The sequence below is a fragment of the Schistocerca nitens genome, chromosome 6 (genome assembly GCF_023898315.1).
Source record: "Schistocerca nitens isolate TAMUIC-IGC-003100 chromosome 6, iqSchNite1.1, whole genome shotgun sequence".
NCBI classification, from domain to species: Eukaryota; Metazoa; Arthropoda; class Insecta; order Orthoptera; family Acrididae; genus Schistocerca; species Schistocerca nitens.
The window spans coordinates 75872270-75894926 of record NC_064619.1 but is presented as its reverse complement, the minus strand read 5'-3'; positions in this window follow the sequence as shown (position 1 = coordinate 75894926).

Sequence of the window (22657 nt, the reverse complement as noted above, 5' to 3'; positions counted from 1 at the left end):
CTCTTAATTTCTGATTCTAATACCGGATCTCCTATCTCTTCTAAATCTACACCTGTTTGTTTCTCTTATCACATCAGACAAGTCTTCCCCCTCGTAGAAGCATTCAGTGTACTCTTTCCCCTTATCCGCTCTCTCCTCCACATTTACAGTGGAATTCCTGTTACACTCTTAATGTTACTACCCTTGCGTATAATCACCGAATGTTATTTTGACTTTCCTGTACGTTGAGTCAGTCATTTCAACAATCATTTCCTTTTCGATTTCTTTGCATTTTTCATGCAACCATTTAGTCTTAGCTTCCCTGAAATTCTTATTTAATTCATTTGTTAGTGACTTGTATTTCTGTATTCCCGAATTTCCATTAACATTTTTATACTTCCTGCCTTCATCGATCAACTGAATTATTTGTTCTGTTACCCACGTTTTCTTCGGAGTTACTTTTGTTTTTCATTCCAACTTCTGTGATTACCCTTTTTAGAGACGTCCATTCCTCTTCAACTGAACTGCTTAATGAGCTATTCCTTATTGCTGTGTCTATAGCCTCAGAGAACTTCAAGCGTATCTCGTCATTTCTTGGTATTTCTGTATCCAACTTCCTTGCATATTGATTCCTCCTAACTAATCTCTTAAACTTCAGCCCACGTTTCATCACTATTACATTGTGATCTGAGTCTGTATCTGCCCCTGGGTGCGCGTTACAATCCAGTACCTGATTTTGGAATCTTTTTCTGACCATGATGTAATCTAACTGAAATATTCTGCATTATAACAATCATATCTTCTGAGTTGTACCTCTCGACTCTTTTGAATTGTAAATAACAAACATTTGGTAAATATTAATTTTTTAAAAGAACTGAGTTTGCTTACGAGAGTATTGGTCTATAACAGCTTTAGCGTGATGTACTGTATTAGCGGAACATAGCTATTTGGTTCAGCTTTGGCTTATGTGTGTAACATTACAATTTGGGGTGAAGTGCTGGTGCGAAGAGAGTTTCTAAAACTAAGTGTCCCTAAACGTATATATACTATCTGTGTGGTAAAGGAACAAGCATATATATTTTTTAATACTTCTGTATCTAAATACCAAGAATAATGTCATAATACTACCGGTAGCAGTACAGTAAGAGTTTATTAAGTCCTGTGTACTAAGTAAAAGGTTCTGACACACATAAATAGCTAGTGCCGTCAGGGGGATTAAATATGTGTGTTATACAGTGATAAACTACGATCCCCGTAGCACAAGACGAGACCTCACACTTTAGTCTTACAATGTTTCATCCAGTCCAGGGACACAACATCCTAAACGAACTGTTTGATCACTCGTTCAGTTCGTTAGACGGCAGAAACAATGTAGCCGACTTTTCTGAAAACCGACAGCATAATGCTAGGTCTGTCACCGTGTGATGAATCAGCAAGACATAGGAAGCGTTATCACGACCAGATCTGTAGTTCGAACAAAAAAGTGTGCAGAACCAGCGATCATCTGTAAACTCTACAGAAACAGTTAAAAGGAGACTTTTGTGGGGTCTAAATTTAATACATGTGGCAATAAGTATGCAAGTAAGAGAATTTCTCATGGATAATCATTGGGCACTACCACGTAACTTGTGAATGTCAATATTTAATGTTTTCAGTATCATAAGGTATCACAAATGCAGTTAACTGTTATGACACTTACCCACTTCGAACTTCTACTCTTCACCGACCCTTATGATGCACTCAAATACGGTTATGTAGTGTTGTAACGAAACGATATATCGATTGTTACTTTATGAAACGCAGTATGTGTGTATAGAATTCTTAATCAAACCTGCTCCACTACAGGGAGCTGACCTAACTTTTTGAATAAAATGCTGACTGATGAGAAATTCTCGCTAGTAATTTCTATATATGTTGTGCTACTTCATGCAGTATGTACAATGCATCATCACTGCCTGATATGTGCTCATATACCCAACAATGTCAACTGAAATACGAGAGTAATTTATACCCCCCTAAAGTGTCTTTCAAGTGGACTACACAGAGCAGCTACCTCAGTAAGGTATCTGAACGAGTGTGAATGGTTAGGCACCTACAAGTAAACTAGTTCAGTGATTCCCTTATTTTACTTTATTTCTTTGTTTATATGTACGAACACAAACACAAACATTTACACGCAAGCGATGCTATTCACCTTGTCATACACCAGCAGCAACAGTTGCAGACGGCACATGATTCCACCGTCTCCAGCAACAATTGACAGCAGCAGCCCTAACGCTATAATACAGCCTTGACTCCCCCAGCGATAACTTTAATTATGAAAGTGAATATGTTTCCAAAACATAGGTCTTTGGCTTCCACAGCCATCATCATACGGTACAACGTCTGTACACAGCATGTAACGGTTTATAAAATAAATTTATATGATGATTTGTATATATACACGCAGAATGTTAATTTCAACTGAAGACATTGAAATACCTTGAAAGCTACACATCGGATCAAAGAAGTTATAATTCCAGTTTGTTTCCCTTTGAGATGGACATCAAATGATGCCACACTCGATCCCCCGCCCCTCCCAGTACGTGGGTGGCGGGGGAAACTTTGAAAGCTTCAATGCTTTATTGCAGATTACGAATGTACCTCAAAATCTACATACATTTTGTCTATAGCGTTTTCTTCATCATGCCACAGATGGCGCTCTAATCGGAGGAAATGGATACAAAACCGCAATTTACGATGTGCTGCCGGCCGCGGTGGTCTAGCGGTTCTAGGCGCTTCAGTCCGGAACCACGCGACTGCTACGGTCGCAGGTTCGAATCCTGCCTCGGGCATGGATGTGTGTAATGTTCTTAGGTTAGTTAGGTTTAAGTAGTTCTAAGTTCTAGGGGACTGATGACCTCAGATGTTAAGTCCCATAGTGCTCAGAGCCATTTGAACCATTTACAGTGTGCTCCTCAATGGCCCCTGAATATCCAGTGGCACGTGGGACCCCCACCTCCATGCTGTTAATTGGAAACCTCAATCGCAGCGTTACATTCCTCAGACATATCGAACAGGGGACTACTAGAAGGATCATTGTGGCCGTGACTCGACGCGAACGCTATTCTACTCTTCCAATTAGGGTAAGAGTTCAAACGTAGTATCGCCAACTTCAGTGCACTTAGTGATCCGCTTTTCATATGACCGTACTCAGTACGGAAGCATACCTGTGGGAACGTCAGCAGCCAATCAGCCTATTGGCACTTGCTTGGTAGACCTTATCTGTTAAATATCCCCCACAAAGAAATCCGGTGACGTCAAATGCGGCGACCTAGCTAGCCCATTAATTCTTCCAGGCACAAGGATATGAGACAAATTTCGACCCTTGGTGCACTTCATTTGTTAAATAATTTTATAAAAACCTATTTAAACATTATGCAATTATATTAAAATAAAAACATTAACCGAAATCACGATGTTTTTCAGAACAGTCTTTCAAAACAGTGCTACTGCATTATGTGTATTGTCGGTGTACATTATTCATTTCGTTTAACTGATTTTGCAAGTCCTGTGCCAACTCAGACTGTGTTACAGCTTCATGGCCAAACTCTAAAGTTTTCAGTTCTTGTATTGGACGCAAGATTTATTCTTGCAGAAAAAGAGGAACGTCACACGTGTAGCACTTCAAGCAGCGTGGTAGTCTTGGAAGCAGGACTTGTAATTTACTAAGCCAGGAGGTACCCGGTGCGAAAAAAATCCACTAGGATGATAGGGACTTCAGAAATTGTCCTCATCATAGACAAAAATGGTCGCAACGTCCACAACTTATGACAACTCGTCTCACCCTGCTTTTTTATGCATCTGGGTCACCATCCCTACATTCTGATGAACACTGACCTGGAGGTACTCAGAACGGAGTACTGCCATTGTCTCATCTTTCAATACTTCCCTACAATGATTCATGACAAGCTGAAATTGAAAACAATGCCTCTAGTGACGTTAGTTTACCCTCTCATGCAGTTTTACAGCACAAACAATGCATCAGGTATGTGACACTACTCGATGTTCCACGCAGTATCTAACATACTGGAGGAATGTTGATACATGGTGGTAAATTTTTTGAACTCTGAGTTATTTCTGAAAGATTCGTTCAAATGGTTCAAATGGCTCTGAGCACTATGGGACGCAACATCTGTGGTCATAAGTCCCCTAGAACTTAGAACTACTTAAACCTAACTAACCTAAGGACGTCACACACATCCATGCCCGAGGCAGGATTCGAACCTGCGACCGTAGCAGTCGCGCGGCTCCTGACTGAGCGCCTAGAACCGCTAGACCACCGCGGCCGGCTGAAAGATTCGTCTTCTGTAGAATATAGCCTATCAAATATCCGCGAATTCAGCGGTGTTCACATTGTTTATAACTTATTGTCCTACTTGTAATAAAAAAGCTGCATCAGGAATATGTGACGTAAAGACGGAAACAATTACACACTCGGTCGCAGTGGGCGAAAACCAGAATCGCTGCGAAGACCGTAACAATCGTCACAGACGGATTATTTGGAGTGATGGTACTCTGACCGCTGCTGGTCGTAGTGGAAGCTATCACATTTCGTACAATGCGTGGTTCGACAAACATACCTCCACGCTGGGTGAATCAGGACTTTCAAGTTAAGTGGTACATTTCTTGCACCCATGGACTTAAGCAAGGGAGAATGTAAATACACACGTTGTGCCGCCAACGCTAAAAGAGTTAATAGGGCCACCTGGTCGATCCACCACCACTGTGTAAACATGGCCCTATAACTCCCGTCCTCCGTCCGCAGCTCGTGGTCGCGCGGTAGCGTTCTCGCTTCCCGCGCCCGGGTTCCCGGGTTCCCGGGTTCGATTCCCGGCGGGGTCAGGGATTTTCTCTGCCTCGTGATGACTGGGTGTCGTGTGATGTCCTTAGGTTAGTTAGGTTTAAGTAGTTCTAAGTTCTAGGGGACTGATGACCATAGATGTTAAGTCCCATAGTGCTCAGAGCCATTTGAACCATTTGAACCTCCCGTCCTCAATTGCGTAATGCGCTGGGAAACCGTTATGCTGAAACGACCTACGTTGTCGAACGTCCAGCGCTACATCCAGCAGTAGTACCGGAAGTTCCCGTTCCAAAAACCTTCTATGTTTCGGCCCATCTAACGTGCCGTCGATAAAATAAGGACCAATGAGTTTGTTCCCCATGATGCCGCACCACATGCGAACCGACCAAGGTGCTAATGGTCAGCTTTCCCTAAGGGTATTGTCTACAGTACAGTAATGTATTTTATGCCTGTAAGCGCTACAGTGGTTTATGAATGTACACTTATTGGAAAATAGTACCTCGGCAAGGAACGTGGGGTTTCGTTTGCGTTTGTTGACGCGCCCATTTACAAAACACTACCCGGTTACGGAAATCGGCACCATGAATATCTTGGCTTACGTAAGTATGGATGATACGTATTACGATGCAGTATTGTGACAGTTCTATCTACGGATATAACGGAATCGCGGTATAATTGCCGGGCAATTATCCGTGGGCTGTGATGTACTGCTGCTAGTTCATCTGTTTCATTAGCTTCTCCTGTAACACGTCTGCTTCGTTTCGTTTTGCCGATCTGTACGCCGCCTTCAGAAATAAAGACGTTCACAACCTTGTAAAACAACGAAAGAGAGCGAGCTTTCACTGTAAGACGCTCGCCTTACTAGGCAACAGCAGCCCCAATATTTCTCCTACATTCTACGTAAATCGGGATCATTTCAATTTTATTTTCTGTGGTTGCCACATTCATCGTCTACTTGCACGTCTGTTCTCCAAATGATAGATTGGTGTGCAGACAATAAACACTGCGCAAGTATTGCAGTGTTTAGAGACGCTGTCTATTCTACGTATCGACGATACGTGAGCTCCGGTCACAGTGTACTGCCTGTTATAATACTTCATAGTTCACTACACGGCCACGATTGTGCGTCGAGTAGTCCCTGTTCCATATGTTGGAGGAATAGAATGTTGTGAATAAGATTTCCAATAAGAAGCTATGAAATACTGACCTGTCGTTCCCACACAGCATGGAGGTGGGTTGCAGGCATCGTCGACAGAACCGACTGTGGTTCTTTGGTGCAGAGCCGAGTGGAGGGTCTGAATCAGAGGCTCAGGCGGCTCTGTGACAGTAGGTTTCAGATTTCTGGACTTGCGCCATTGGGTGGTGGGGTCCCGGGTTCGTCAGGAGTCCATTATACACAGGAAGCGGCTACACGGGTAGCGGGGGCTGTGGGGAAGGGACTGGGCGGTTTTTTAGGTTAGAGTGTCTCTGGAAACCACAGAAAGGGCTTCCGACTCCAAGGGGGCAGGTAAACCTCAGTAAGGAAGTTAGAGAAACGAACGGCGTTGTAGTTGTAAATTGTCGTAGCTGTGTTGGAAGAGAACCAGAGCTCCAAGCCCTAATAGAACGGAAAACTGGCTAAAGCCAGAAATAAGTTCAGCCTCAATAGTCATCGAATGCAGTAATAAAAAGTATACGGCTCCGTTTCTAAAAAGTATTTGTTTCAATATGGACGTTTATACCAGAGCTAAAAAACATCGACCAATCAAAAAAATACGTGCTCCTCGACGCTCTAAAATTTGCTGAAAACCGTGTTTCGATACGTGAAACCGTCGATCGTGATTCCCCCTGCGTGCATATCTGTTTATGTGTAGAACGTTAAGACCACTAACGTAACAGCCGAATTGTCCACCTTTGAGGCGACGTATGGCATGGGAGCAATGAGGCATTGGTAGGTCACTGGAGGACGTTGGCACCACATCTGCACATACCAGTCACCTGATTCCCGTAAATTCCGCGGAGGGGGTGATGGATCTGATGCCACATTCAGTCTCATCTCAAACGTGTTCGATGAGGTTCAGTAATGGCGGGTTGGGAGCCAGCACTTCAATTGGAACATAACACTGTTTTCCTAGAGCCATTACATCACACTAATGGCCTTGTGACATGGCGCACGGTGTTGCTGAAAAATGCCACTTTCGTCGGGAAACAAACAAGCTCAACTAGACCCATGGATGCCCTCATGAATGCTCTTCATCGCTTAATGGAGCCGCTGCCAGCTTGTCTGCGTCGTGCAGTACAGGTGTCAAGGAGCTGTTCCCCTGGAAGAGGACGGATTTGCTTCCTCCCATTGGCATACTGAAGAAGGTAGGGTGTTTATTAGACTATGCAACGCTTCGACACTGTCTCAATGTCCAGTGCTGATGGTCATGGGCCCAATTCAGTCGCAGTTGCCGATTTCGTAGAGTTAACATTGGTACATGCTTGGGTCGTCGGCTGCGGCGGACTATTGTTAGGAGTTTACGGTGCACTGTGTGTTCAAACTTGTAGTCTGCACGACATTTAAGCCTGATGTTAGTTCCACCACTGCTTCCAATGATCCTGTTTTACCAGTCTGCTCTGCCTACAACGTCGAGCGTCTGTAATAACAGGTGGCCGCCCAACCCCACGACGTGTGGACGTGATTTGTCCTTGGTTTCACCACGTGTTGAAAACCTCATCATAGCTCTCCGCAAACATCCGACAAGGCGTGCAATTTCCGAAATGATCTTGCCGAGCCCTCGGACCATCATAATCTGCCCTCAGTGAAGCTCAGATTGTGCGCATTTACTATTCCACACATGGGAAGCATGCTAAATGATATTACATAGACCTTGCGTGTCTGTGACTAGTTACCATTCCTCGCGTTGTGACACTACTATCAGCTCGCTGGGTTTATATCGATAGCAGGTCGGTGGTCATAATGTTGTAGCTGACGAGCAAGTGTGCACACTTCGATATAAAGCAGACATAAAGCCAAAGGAATTACTCACTTCGATCTGGATGCGCCGCCACAACCTCAGCATTATAATCTGTGAAATAGCTTCGCCATTAATCACATGTACATACATACATGTGTGAGGCGCAACATCCGATTTATTTTTGTGAATAGTTTAAAATGTCGAAAAGGGGCAAAACTAACTACATCCACTATCTGTCGCTTTGGACACTGCATGAATTATTACTAGGTGTCCAGTCCGAACAGATGGCCTTAACGCCAAAGAAAGGAGGACTAAGACGGCAACCAATACAACACCTGAAGAAGCTGCTCAGATATCTACGTTTATCAGTCTGTATGGTGGCATGAGATATACTGCAGAGAATTGTAGTATCATCCTGACAATGGTTATTCACGTCTTGCAGCGATATAATTCCACCCTTGCGATTTGCCAGTTCATCAGGCACGTGGACGACTTCATTTCGAATGTCGTATAGAGTTTCGTCGGTTTACTCAGTAGTGTCATGAAAATGGTACTACATTTCTGCAACACCACAACAGCCGCCTCTGGGCTTTATATCAGCGTAATTGTCGTTCTGGAGATAGTGAATGCAATTATAAACAGTATATGACTCTTGCCATAGGAGCAGTTGCCGAAAACACCCATATCGATACCTTTAACTCCTCATGAAATAAAAGTGTTGTTATATCTTATATAACTCATACTAAATACGTTTGTATCTACATATTAAGACAGAGGATAGATTTACTGATGATCACATAAACTGAACATGGGCCCTATGGACCTGTATATACGAAGTCTTTCTGAATGACGTTATAATTGATGTACTGTAGCGTGTGAAACTGCGATTATCCTGATATGACGATTCTATAGCCATAAATGTGGAACGAACTATCAGCCACAGTTCGCAGCTTGTTTTCAGTTTGTAGGCTGGATGAAACAACAGAACACAATGTTTCTGATTTTTATTGACAAAACAGTACAAACCAAGGGGTGACAAATAGATAGAATGTATGGGCCTCTTCAAAGTAATCTAAAGCTAGGATCAAAAATTATGATCTGTTGTATTACACGACACCTGATGAAGTTCTTCAAAGTGATGGATGTGTCTGTTTTATCCACTGGCCTGAAACAGAAAAAGTATGTACCACAGCTGCTGATATTGCCATCTGTAGGTTGAGATGTGTCTATAAATATATGCTACTCAGTACACAGACACACATGATGATGGATATAATATATGTGTGAGAAATGTACAAGGAGATGTGTATGGGATGAATTTTCATGTATCGTAGACGGTCACTGATTGTGTAATGAAACAATGACGGATATCAATGCTTTCATTTGAACACTTAAGAGGACATCTTATGGGCATATATTTCCCCTAGACCCTTATTGTGGGGAATGGCATGAAAGGTGCTGTAAGTATACAGAGAATGAATGTTAGAGAGTGAAATCCTCTAACGATAGTACACCTCACCTATAGGGAAGCTACGCCTCAGGGAAAAGTTATCATGAACGTTTACATGTGTCGATATAAACATTTTTGTTGAACTATCACGAACTGTACTATCTATCTTCATGTCAGTTCTGCTTTAACATTCCTGTAGTCAGACACATGTACCTATGAGTCACAGAGAGCCTTTCCATATCAGTCATTTAGGCCAGGCAACTAATTGCTTGTCCCCTATAAGAGGGGTGACTCATCATGTCTGGGAACATCCCTTTTATATACCCTTAAGGCTATCCTTCCAGATTCAAATTTCTCTTGTACACTGCTATGGAGCTGAAAGGAGTTTCAGATCGTATGATGAACGCCATCGGATATGATAAAGAACAAGCAGTTGCATCACTGCCAGAGAAAATTCAACTTACGGAATTTGCTAGTATATGTCACTTTCTGATACATTAAAACAGCTTCAGATTTCCTGTTACTTTACAGATTGTTAAGAGGCCATGTAAGTAGATATACAGAGTGAATAAAAATTCGGGCACTCAGACTTTGCAAAGCAATTCCTCACATACTAACAACACAAAAGTGTCTATCACAAAATTTCGTCCTGTGTACATTTCTGGCATCAAATGGACGTTAAAGATCGGCAGTCCTACAAGTGTAATCTCATGTACGGTAACTACCTCTGTCACTACCAAGGAATAGTACTGCGCAGTTGGTGTGGTGGGTGGCATTTTCGGTTAATATGTGCGAGGTCTAGGGTTCGATTGTGGATCAAGGCGAATTTCTTTTTATTTGCTAAATGTAGTCGGTGTGGTAAGATATCATTCATATTAGTCGTTGTGGCATTTTCGGTTAGTATGTGCGACGTCTAGGGTTCGATTGTGGATCAAGGCGAATTTCTTTTTATTTGCTAAATGTAGTCGGTGTGGTAGGATATCATGCATATTAGTCGTTATACAGCGATTACGGTGGGTCTTGTACAAAACATTTGCGTTTATGTACTACGAATACATAAACGGAAGTACAATTGTTTTCATTGGTCATCTTTTAAAGAAACCTTTTGCATGTCACAGACGCTAACTGTTTCACACCACTGCATCTACTAGATTCCGAACCTGTTTACTGTGTACCCTCCTCCAGCTGTCCCATTGATTAGTACCAACTATTACTCTTGACACGTTCAGGTGCACTACATTTCGTTAGGAATGTACTGTGTAAATATCAGATACATGTGGCTTAAGTGAAGGTGCTTACAGCAATATAATTTGGCAGAATGAAACTGGCAAATAAAATTAAATACGCCTCTACCCAGAATCTGACGCTAGACCTCTTGCATGGTAACCCAAAACGCTATCCACTGCACCACTTGCACAACAGTAATCCTGTGTACGTGTGATTGCCATTCTTTAACGTCCATTTACTGCCGGAAATATGACCACAACGAAATTTTTTACACACACTTTTGTATTGCTCGTGGGTGAGGAATCGTGCTGTGAGTCATACTAAAGATCTCTTCGCCCTTACCAAAAAATATTCCATAGTTGTACCGGTGATCGGACGTTAGGCAGATTGGTTAGTCAGTGGGTCGGCGCTTAAGCTACCCCTACTGTGAGCTGCCATCCTGTTACGTGAGTGCAACTCTTGGCTGCCTGTCTCACCGGTTACACAGCTGTAGTCACCTTCCTTAGTTCGATCCAGGGAGCACTGTCTGTGGATCACTTCGTCTTATTTGGACAAGTTGTTATAATTGTTTGAAATCTACCCTAATATATTAACATGTTATTGCCTTCCCCACTTGTAATTCCAGCCTTTGGCTGTTAATTGTTTGAAACACTGCTTGTGGCTTTCAGCTACAAATTATTTTCAATTTTCTCTTAATAAGGCCTCTAGCTGTTACTATAGCCTGTTACAGTTCGTTAAAATTGTCATAAAAGGTTTTAGTATTTTAACATGCAACTGCCTTCCTTACTTGTAATTCAGTCATTCACCAATTACGTATTCTGAAATTGCTTTTGGACTTCAGCCAACGAATTATTTTGAACCTTCTTAATGAGGCCTTCAGCCATTGGTTGTGTGTAACATTTCTTGTGGCCTTCAGCCGACAATAACTTGCAATTATTCTAATTAGGCTTTCAGCAGCCAATGTAGTAAGATCTTTTCTTAAAAATTATTGTTGAGAGTTTGTTTTTTAAAAATAAAATGTATGTGTGTTCTGTGCAACTCATTAGGCCCGATCCACACCGTTCCTTCTGTCCCTAAGTCCCACAACTCAATTCATAAAACCCTTCCAACCATTTTCATACTTTATTCGAATATTTGCATCCAATTAACTAAACAATGGACAACAAAAACGACAGCAAAAATCTTTTAAATGACTAGGTGAATTAAAAACAAAGATAAATGAATGAAAAGTGGATGTAAATGTCTATGAATGGCTGTTAACTTAGACAGCAAAGAAAGGACTATAAAGCAAGCTATCAAACAGGCATCAAAAAGGAACAAACGAAAATAATAGTAATTAAATGAACAACAAATATTCGGTATCAAAAGTTGTCAAATGGAAATCAACAGTACAATGGAAAATGACATCAAATGGAGATAAAAAAATTGGATAACAATAAAATATTTCATCTGCACAACAAAAATAGGACAGTAAAAATGATATCAACTGGACAACAAATGTTGTATAGGAAAAAACTACATTAAATGGATAAAAATAGGACAACAAAGAAAACACATCAAATTTGCAACAAAATAGGACAAATAATCATGTGCCAGTAAATAGACATTTAAAGCTGAACACCAAGATCATTACATTAACTGTATAACAAAACATGGACAAAAAACTGAACAACAAAAGTGACATCAAATGAAAAGTAAATACTTGCCATCAAAAAATCATTTGCTAAAAACAGATAACTAAAAGTGAACATTAATTGTAAATGAAAGCAAATAGAGTTAAAAGAATACAAAATTTAGGTAAATGAAAAGAAGTGAATAAAAAATTAGGTAAATTAGATAAAACTGAATAGATCAATTAAATATTGAGTAACTTAAAGGAAAATGAATACAGAATAAAGATAAAAGAATAAAACTTGCACGCAAGTGAATATAAAATAGAATTACATGAGTGAAAATTTAGGTAAATTATTAAAAAATGATGCAAATGACAGGAAATATTGAGTTAACAGGACAAGAGATTGAGACAAGTACATAAAAATTATAGGTAAATCAAATAATTGGATGAATGATTGTAAATTTACTCGTAGATGCATGGAAGTAAATGGATGAAAACTAAGGTAAGTGTAGGTGAATGGAGGAAAACAAAAAATTGAAGTAAGTGTATAAAATTTAATATAAAAAATTGATATACTGAAAAAAGAGACACAGCATGAAAAATTAAGGTAAACAAAGATATATGAATGGAAAAGTAGGTAAACTAAATAAAAATGGAGCAAATGAATAAACAGCTCAGGTAAATGATTAAAAAATACAGTTAAATGAGTGAAAAATGATTATCAATGAATAAAACCCTGATGAAATTGAAAGTAAAGAAATGAAAAATTGAAGCAGATGAATGGAAAATCAAGAAAAATTACCGAAAAAGACTTTCCTTTTTAAAGCAATTATGGACTGTAATATAACTTTTGATATTTTAGCCAAAAATATGGACAGCACTCAGCAGCAATAAAGAAATGTAGTGAACATAAAATATTGAATCAAATGAATGACTATGGTAAAAGGTTAGGCAAAATATAATCAAATTGTAAAATACTAGAAAATAAGTATCAAATAATAGGTATTATTTGAATAAAAGCAGTAATAACAATGATGCAGAGATTAATAGATATGTAATGGGAGAATGATTAAAAATTTGCACTACATGTGAGATGAAAAAATGTATAGCAGGATAGGGGAAAATGTGAGGTAAACTCAAATCAATTAGAAACAAACGTTTAAATAATTACTATGTTCGTAAATATTATTTAAAAAGTGAGTAACACATTGAATAATTTGAACAGGAATGATACTGACAACAAGAGTGACAACAGACTGAAAAATGATAAACAAAGTCTTACAGACAATGAACTAAACAACAAGAACATTAACAACAACAATAACAAGAGTTTCAAAATATGTGCCTCATGTTATTTGACAAAGAATTCACAATCTTTAGGAAACATCCTGGAAAAACTTTGATCAATTTGTCGAGAATTCAGAAAATTAAGAAGAACAACAAACATTAGTAAATAAAAATATTTCATAAAATTTAAACCAGTTCAATTTGGGATTATTAAATAGAAATAAAAGATCATCTACAATTATTAACAAATCAGACTTCAACTCCTACATTTATTAATATACCAGACTCAAATTCCCATGTTAATCATCTATAAAAGAATGTAAATCAATGAAAGTTGATGAAAGTAAATAGATCCAAATAACAGAAAAATAGATATGAATCAATGAATCTTCACGATAAATGAATATAAATTAACTAATAATGATGATGAATGCAGATGACTAAATGTAAATAACTGAAAAATAAACATACATGAATCTAAAGTGAAAGTAAGTGTAGGTGAATAAGTGCAGAAGAATGGCGGTATACTGATTCCTATAAATGACAGAAAATTAATATTTGTCAGTAAAATGAAGGTAAAAGATGGTAAATGAGTATGAATCATGGAATACTGCAAGTAAAACAATGAATTCATCTTTATTGTATAATGTTACCATCTAAAAATGAAACGAGAAGTCTTGAAAGTATATATGGAAATTGAGTCACTTATTGACATCATCAGGAACAGTAAACAAGTATCAGTGTTAATTGATGAAAAAAAATCCATGATTTTAAGCTAAGGATGTTGCTGAGATATTGCAATCTACAAACACAACAAAAGCAATACTAGATTATGTTAGAGAAAAATGAAGAAAAAGTTATAAAGAAATTAAGGGTAACGAATTGTTACTTTTACATCTGTAACACAGGTTACACAGTTTAATTTTATCATCTGAATAAGAAGAATCAGAAAAGTTTAAAAAATACATTTTTAATGGATTTGCAGATAGATATCGTTGACCACAATCTTGCTTATAACAATAAAAAGGTATTTGTAATGTTTTATAAGAAAATGATCCTTTATTTAAAACTAAGGACATTGCTGAGATTATAGAATGAAAGATAGAAACTGAACAATTCGAAAAATGTCAATGTGGAAGATAAAATATGTTTGAGGGTTTAAACATCATCTATCTGATAGGTCTGAGATATAATAAGAAAACACATTATTTATGTAACACGCTTATATTCTCATATTTTACCAACCAAAAAATAAAAAAATAAAATAAGGATAATAAAAGAAGCTTTAAAGTAACTTGAAATTTGTTGTTGTTGTTGTGGTCTTCAGTCCTGAGACTGGTTTGATGCAGCTCTCCATGCTACTCTATCCTGTGCAACCTTCTTCATCTCCCAGTACGTACTGCAGCCTATATCCTTCTGAATCTGCTTAGTGAATTCATCTCTTGGTGTCCCTCTACGATTTTTACCCTCCACACTGCCCTCCAATACTAAATTGGTGATCCCTTCATGCCTCAGAACATGTCCTACCAACTGATCCCTTGAAATTTATATAGGGGAAAATAAAAATTAATCTACAGCAAATGTTATTATATCTAAGAACTAAAATGTATGATTTAAAAATAAATTTACAGAAAATGAATTGGGACTATTAGAAATACTTGATTTTATCTGTTAAAAAAATTATCAATTAAATTTTGCTGCAAAATTTAAGGATGGCAAAAACAGGAGGTTATGGGATCGAAATGCAGATAGCTTGTATTCCAAGGTTACATGCCAAAACAAAAGCGTCTTTTATCTACAATAGGACTTGTGAATGGGGAGGGGAGGGTTGAGTGGGAGAGGAGGTGAAGGCGAGGAATTTGGGTGGATTGGTTGATGAGTCAAAAGTGGCCTCATATAGATGTTTCAAGAAATTTCTTCATACAGTCTTTGATACAAAACTTTCAGGTTTAGTTAATATGACAAAGCAGATGCATTTTCATCCCTCATTTACTTGTTTGGCATACAAGCAGTGTTTGGATTTAGCTCATTTGTTAATGACATTACTTCTTCTTGAATTCTAACTATTTATTCTAATGGTAGCTTAGATTCCACTGGGTCATTATTTAACTGGTGTCTGTAGAGAATTATTTTAAAATTATTTAGGTAGTGCCCTCTATTTCCAGTGGAAGTGCATCAACACTGAAATTGCTGGTTTTAGAGTCAATTTTAATTATGTATTTAACTTGCCACTTAAACTTGTCAGTGATTGAAGCTAGCGTTCTAACTCTTGTTTGAGTGCAAGTACTTCTGCCAGAGTTTTGACACTTTGGTTATAATTTTCTTGGTGCATAACTAATTTGTGTTATGAATCTGGTGGTAATTGGGTTACTATGTGTAACTTGTTAAGTGTTGAATGCATGTGTGTTGTTAAATTTTTTTGTTGCTTTGTTTGCTCACAGGGATAAATTAAATTTGTTTTTAAAATGACTCTTGTCCTCAGTTACAGATTTTAGTCAGTTAAGATGCTCTATTGTTACAGTATCCATTTGAAGGTTGCGTTATGTATTCGTTTTAGAGTGAAAGTGTCTGAGCTCCTTGAGCTGTCTAGCTTGTAGAACATCCTGACTATGTGATTTGGAGCATAAAATGTTTCTCTTCTAGTTCAGTTGGCATTATTTATTTGAACTTTTAATTTAACACTGTCAAGTAACTTGGTTATTGATATTAATTGAATATAAAAGTTTTGTCACAAATGGTGTTCTATTATTGTTTGCTTAGACCTTCCATTTGCAAGCTGGTCAGTGTAATGGTTGTGTTTCAGTAATTAATATGTTATGAATACTAGAATAAGATGTGAGGATTGTGACCTGAAAGTTTTACTGTGATACTTCTGTTCACCCTGTACTTAGACTGCTCTGCAAAAGCTAAGAAGAAGATAGATAAACATGACATATTAACAATGTGGAGGAAATGAACGAAAGTATGGAAGCACATTGGCAGAGGTCACTTGCTTGTGCACAGGAAGCTGGACGTCACATAGTGCGAGGTCAGCGTGATTATAGCACCGAATTGGGCTGGTTCCCTAACGTGAGGCAGCTGAATGAGAGGGGAAAGCTTGTGTGTGTGTGTGTGTGTGTGTGTGTGTGTGTGTGTGTATGAGTGACAGAGAGAAAGAGAGAGAGAGAGAGAATCAGTGAGCAGTTACAGTGAACTATGGTGGTGCCCACCATCACAACAGGCCTTGAGAGAATATTTGGGTGTTTGGATGTTTTCACATGGGTAAGAATCATTGTGATTGTGGAAAAAGCTTGAAGTGCGATGAGTGTTGTCCAGGAATTTGGTATTGCTGACAGCATAGTTCCGTGTACATGGGAATCATTCCAAACAACAGAACCTGTCCCCAAAAGAGAGGAGATACTCTACTATGTTGTGCTGATTGACAGCTATATTGTGCAAAGGCAAGAAGATGCCCTCATCAAACAGCAAGTGCAATTGTCAGCACATTTAACATGACAACAAGGCACACAATATCATGCTCCACTATGGCATGTCAACTGCATGGGCGTTATCTCTTTGCCCAACAATCAGAATGTTGTGTTATGTGGACATATGCGCAGTAGTTACCAACAGCATAGGGATCTGACCAAGGAGGAGTACGTTCGCATGGTCTTCTTGGATAAGTAGTGAATTTGGATGTCGCCTCATATGGTGAGATGTAGGAACACATTATGCACCTAGGAACCATATCAGGCTTGATCGTTTTGGTGGTCCAGGTGTGGATGTATAACACTGCATGGACATACTGACAAGATTTTTGGACATGGGACACATACTGTTCGATATTGTTGTCACAATCACTTCTTCCCCATCTCTGACTTATCAAAAGTTGGGGTTGGCCTCGATGTCCACCAAATTTAAAGCCTATTGGTCCGATGTGGAGTGGTTTTGATGGCATATTGAGCGCACCCACATGCACCAAGGACCATGCAGCAGTTGTCAGCCGAACTGGCGGGAGAATGAAAAGACCTACAACATGAACTCGTTACCAACCTCTCGACAAACTGGAGAGCATGGTGTAGAGTATGCATTGCCTTCCATGGTGATCACAGACTCTGTTAAATACCATATCCCAATTTTGTAATGTGCAGGGGATCATCACGAATCTTAGTGACTTTCGTGTAATTATTGTATTTGAATAAAAGTGTATTTATGTTCATATTATTGCGGATTTCTTTCTGTATTATACTGCAGCAGTAATGTCAAAGTATGGTTCAAGTGTCAGCGAGCAACTGTATGTTAATCGGCATTGACACATCATCCAAAAGTTACCTTCGTCGTTAAGGGGAGATGTTAATGAAATTTACCAAAAAATGTCATTTTTACATTTATTTTTTATTTGTTAGTACAATTCATGGACAATAATTTCCCAAAGTTTCAATGTTGAAATCGCATCAGAAGTGCATGAAAATTAATTAAAAGTGTGATGTGGCCTCCCTGCCTCGCCCACGTTTTGAAGCAGTATTTCAATAGTAGCTCAGTGAAGAACGATTCTGTGTATTACTTTCAACCAAACATGTGCGGGACACATCTAGAAGGCCGTGATACATACTCTTTGGTTTTATACATCACCTTTGGCCGATCCTGCACTTCTCGAAGAGTATGTTCATGGCAAAACCCAAAATCTGAATGAGTCTCTAAATTAACTCATATGGAAACTATGCCCTAAAACATATTTCCATCTGCTACAGTTGTCAGAATTGCAACTTATGATGCAGTTATTGTATTTAATGATGGGAACATTGGGAAGATGAAGGTATTACAAATAATGGGCTCAAATACAGGAAATATTACTCAAGACATCCTGATAAAAGTAGATTTAAAGCGTGTCTCTGCAGCTGAAAAGTCAGTTGAACACCTGGTAAAGGAAAGAAGATAGACAACAAGAAACCAGAAGAGAAGCCTTGAAGGAAAAGGCGACCCAGTGTACAAATGTGGTGCCTTTTGAAGAAGTGACATAAGGAATAAAGTTGGGTTGAACTTTAAATTGTGTTTCCTGAAAATTTGTTTTTTAAAGTTTATGTACCTTTTCCTCAGATTCTGTGAATGTTATAATTATGAAATTTTGTACACATATTTCTGTAAACCTAGTAAACGTTGTCTCAAGAGAAAATTGTAAAATTCTGATTGCAAGCTGAGATATGGCGCATAGTGCTTGAAATTTTTCATAAATTTAAAATTGTACTTCTGGTTTTGTAATTAAAAAATTATGAAAATTCTCCCATTTGATCTATTCCAAAAAATCTCATGAGAGAAGCTTACAACATATAAAGAGATGAAACAGAGGAATTTTTGTAGAAATCTCTTGAATACTTTCTGAGAAAGAGGATCATACATTATTTTTTGGAAATAAAACTTCAAATTTCATTAAAAAAAGTTGAATATATGTAATCAGAGGATATTTCATGTAAATGTGTTACTTTCATGTAAAGCGTGGTACAAAATTTCATTGCCATACCTCCAAAACTGTGGATTTTGTGCATTTTTGAAATAGTGTGTGTTTTTCATCAACGTCCCCGCCTATGTTTTGCACTGCACTGTACTTCCAAGAGCGTGCATCTTTCGTTGGTAGAGGGATACATGTACTGACGCATTTTGCTTCTACCGCTTGTGGTTAGTGGCATAATCTGCATCCACATTTACTCAGGTCATTTATATGGATCTGGCCGCACGCGGATGCAGCTTAGGCTGACGCAGCGTCGAGTGAGTTAGCGGACCGCACGAACGCCGCGTGGCAACTCCGCGGCGCGCCTCTGATCCGCAGCGGCACAAAGGCGGGATTCGTGCGAGGAGTGCGGGAGGCGCGACAAAGGGAAGCGCGCGCGATTACTGCAGCAGAGCAGGCAGGCAGGCGCAAAGTGACTGCCGACGCCGCGACACATTAGCCCGCTCCTCCGCTGATGGCCGCTGCGGCGTCCGCCTTTTGTCGGCTCACTCGCCACCTGCCGGCGCGGGCGAGAGCAGACAGATCGCCATCCGCGGGGCACAAAGCGAACACGCTGTCTCACTTGCGCCGGTAATGTTCCGGCCTAGGCTGAAGCAGCACTCACCGTTTCAGTACAGGCGCACAGTGACGCAAGTTCACGGTGATCCGTCACCCGATTTTATCCTGCTTTCCATACACTGTGTGATCAATGGTATCCCGACACATGACTGAAAATGACTTACAAGATGTTCTATAGGATTCAGGTGAGCACACTGTGCAGGCCAGTCCATTACACGGATGTTATTGTCGTGTAACCAGTTTGCCACAGGCCGTCCATTATGAGCAGGTGCTCGATCGTGGTTGAAAGATGCCATCGCCATCTCCGAATTGCTCTTCAAACAGTCGGAAGCAAGAAGGTGCGTAAAACATCATTGTAGGCCTGTGCTCTGCTAGCGCCTCGCAAAACAACAAGGGGTGCAAGCCCTCTTCATGAAAAACACGACCACACCATAACACCACAGCCTCCGAATTTTACTGTTGGCAGTACACACGCTGGCAGATGACGTTCACCAGGCATTCGCCATACCCACACACTGCCGTCGGATTGCCACCTTGTGTACCGTGATTCGTCACTCCACATAACATTTTTTCATTGTTCAATTGTCCAATGTTTACGCTCCTTACACCAAGCGAGGCGTCGTTTTGCATTTACCGTCGTGATGTGTGGCTTATGAGCAGCCGCTCGCCGGCCGCTGTGGCCTAGCGGTTCTAAGAGGAGCAGTCTGGAACCGTGCTACTGGTACGGCTTCAGGTTCGAATCCTGCCTCGGGCATGGATGTCTGCGATGTCCTTAGGTTAGTTATGTTTAAGTAGTTCTAAGTTCTAGGGGACTGATGACCTCAGATGTTAAGTTCTTTCGTGCTCAGAGCCATTTGAACCATTTTTTGAGCAGCCGTTCGACCATGAATTTAAAGTTTTCTCTCCTTCCACCTGACTGTCATAGTACTTGCAGTGGATCCTGATGCAGTTTGGAATTCCTGTGCGATGGTCTGGATAGATGTCTGCCTATTACACTTAACAACCCTCTTCAACTGTCGGTGATCTCTGTCAGTCAACAGAGAAGTCGGACTGTACGCCTTTGTGCTGTACGTGTCCCTTCACGTTTCCACTTCACTATCACATCGGAAACAGTGGAAGTGACACCCAATCACCTGACTACGCTCGAGATCTGTGAGTTCCGCGGAGCGCCCATTCTGCTCTCTCACGATGTCTAGTGACTACTGAGGTCGCTGATATGGAGTACCTAGCAGTAGGTAGCAGCACAAGGTACCTAATATGAAAAATGTATTTTTTTTTGGAGTGTCTGGATAATTTTGATCACAAAATGTACAGTCTATTGAATATTGGTTTACCTTAAATTTTGCTTATTCCTTATAACTCATTCTCATTACACACAACTCTCTGTGGTACGGTCGAGAGATCGTGGTGTGGCATCTAATTCGTCATCGCAGATCGATGCCACAGACAGTGGTGACGACTCGCTGCATTTCGCAACAGCAAATGAGAGGCACTCCAAAAGACCACGCCTCCTTCTCAGTGTAGCAGCGCCCTCACGCTGAGGCTAATGCAGCGACGAGCATGCAAAATCGCACTGCAGTTAGAGACTTCAGCTACAGCAGCCAACATCATCATGTTGCTCACGTGTGCGGGACATGTACAAGATAGGGCTAACAGGGCATATTGAACGTATATAGAGAAGGGCAGCATGAATGGTCACAGGTTTGCTTAACCCATTTGAGACTGTCACAGAGATACTGAAGGAACTGAAATGTCAGACTCTTGAAGACATTCGTAAACTGTCCCAAGAAAGTTTATTAACAAAGTTTCCAGAACCGATTTTAAATGATTACTCTAGGGATGTACTACAACCCCCTATGTATCGCTCAAACAGGGATTAGATTAACTGCTGATTAGAATACTGCTGATTAGAATAACTGCTACACGCGCAGAAGGATTCAAACAATTATTCTTCCCTCGCTCCATACGCGAATGTAACAGAAAGAAACCCTAATAACTGATACAATCGGACGTGCCCTCTGCCAGGCAGCTCACTGTGGTTTGCAGAGTATACACGCAGCTCGTGACATAGATGTAGGACAGTGACAGTTAAAGTTTCTGAGGGAAGGTACTGTACCGTTACCTAGAAAAACCCTGTCAAAATTCTGTTCCATAAAACAACTGTAATAACGAAATAAAAATAAAAGCTGGATGTCAATCTCAAACTGCCGATTACCAACCGATGTAAATAGATTTGAAATTGTAAGGGGCGAAAGGACGCTGAATTTAGTTAATACTGTATAAAAAAAGTAATTATGTGTTATCCATATATTGTGATAGTCCGTAGAAGCCATGGCCTAGAACCTCCTTGACAAAACTCTGCCTTTTTGATGTAAAGAAGACTGCTTAAGACTCTTGTTCTGGAAGGAATTTGCTACAGACGTATTTTCTGTTCAGGTCATGTACGCAACTATTGCTTTATAATATACTGGTATGTATTGTACTTAACTGTGTGTTGTGAGTTATCGAGCATTTTGGTCTCATTTAAATATATGACCGAAAGAGTCAGCCTACAGGAATTGTGAAACGAACCCTGTTGTCTGGAACTGACTGCCACAAAGGGCGCAGATTCGCCACGAGAAGGGGAAACTCACAGGCGTCTATTGTCTATCGAGGCCTAACCTCTGTAGTGTGCGAGTGAGACACATGAGAACCTACGTCATTGGGAGATCCAGTAGAAGGAGTTTGTGGCCAGGGAAACATAGCAGTGTTAAATATGGCGGACCTAAGATCGGCCATAAAGGGAAACACTTATGGAAACTATTTCATCTGTGGTAATGCTGAGAATGAAGCCACAGTAATTTTAATCTACCATCCTTCATAAATTTTCAAGTTGATCCCAATAAAACTTGAATACTGATCATATCTATAATAGCTTAGTATTTACTATAAAAGTGAAATTAACAAGTTTTGTAACAAAGACCTGAATGCTAAAATCTGGAGGCTTTGGCCGATCTTAACGATCGATATTTCATATAGAAGAGCATCAGTAAAATGAGAAACGTTGTAAATTTCAACCCTGTAACTTAATTTGTTTAAAAGTTATCAGTGTTTTCAGTTAAGCATCAGATCATCATTTCCCCCACACAAAACACATTGAACGGGGGCAGCATGACATCTTATTGAATCGTTATGTAATAGAATACTTGTTGTACAGTTTAGTGCATAATAGCTACTTTTGTTCTTAATTTATTTCTCAGAAGCGACACTGTTGCAAAGCTAGTGGCCATGGCAT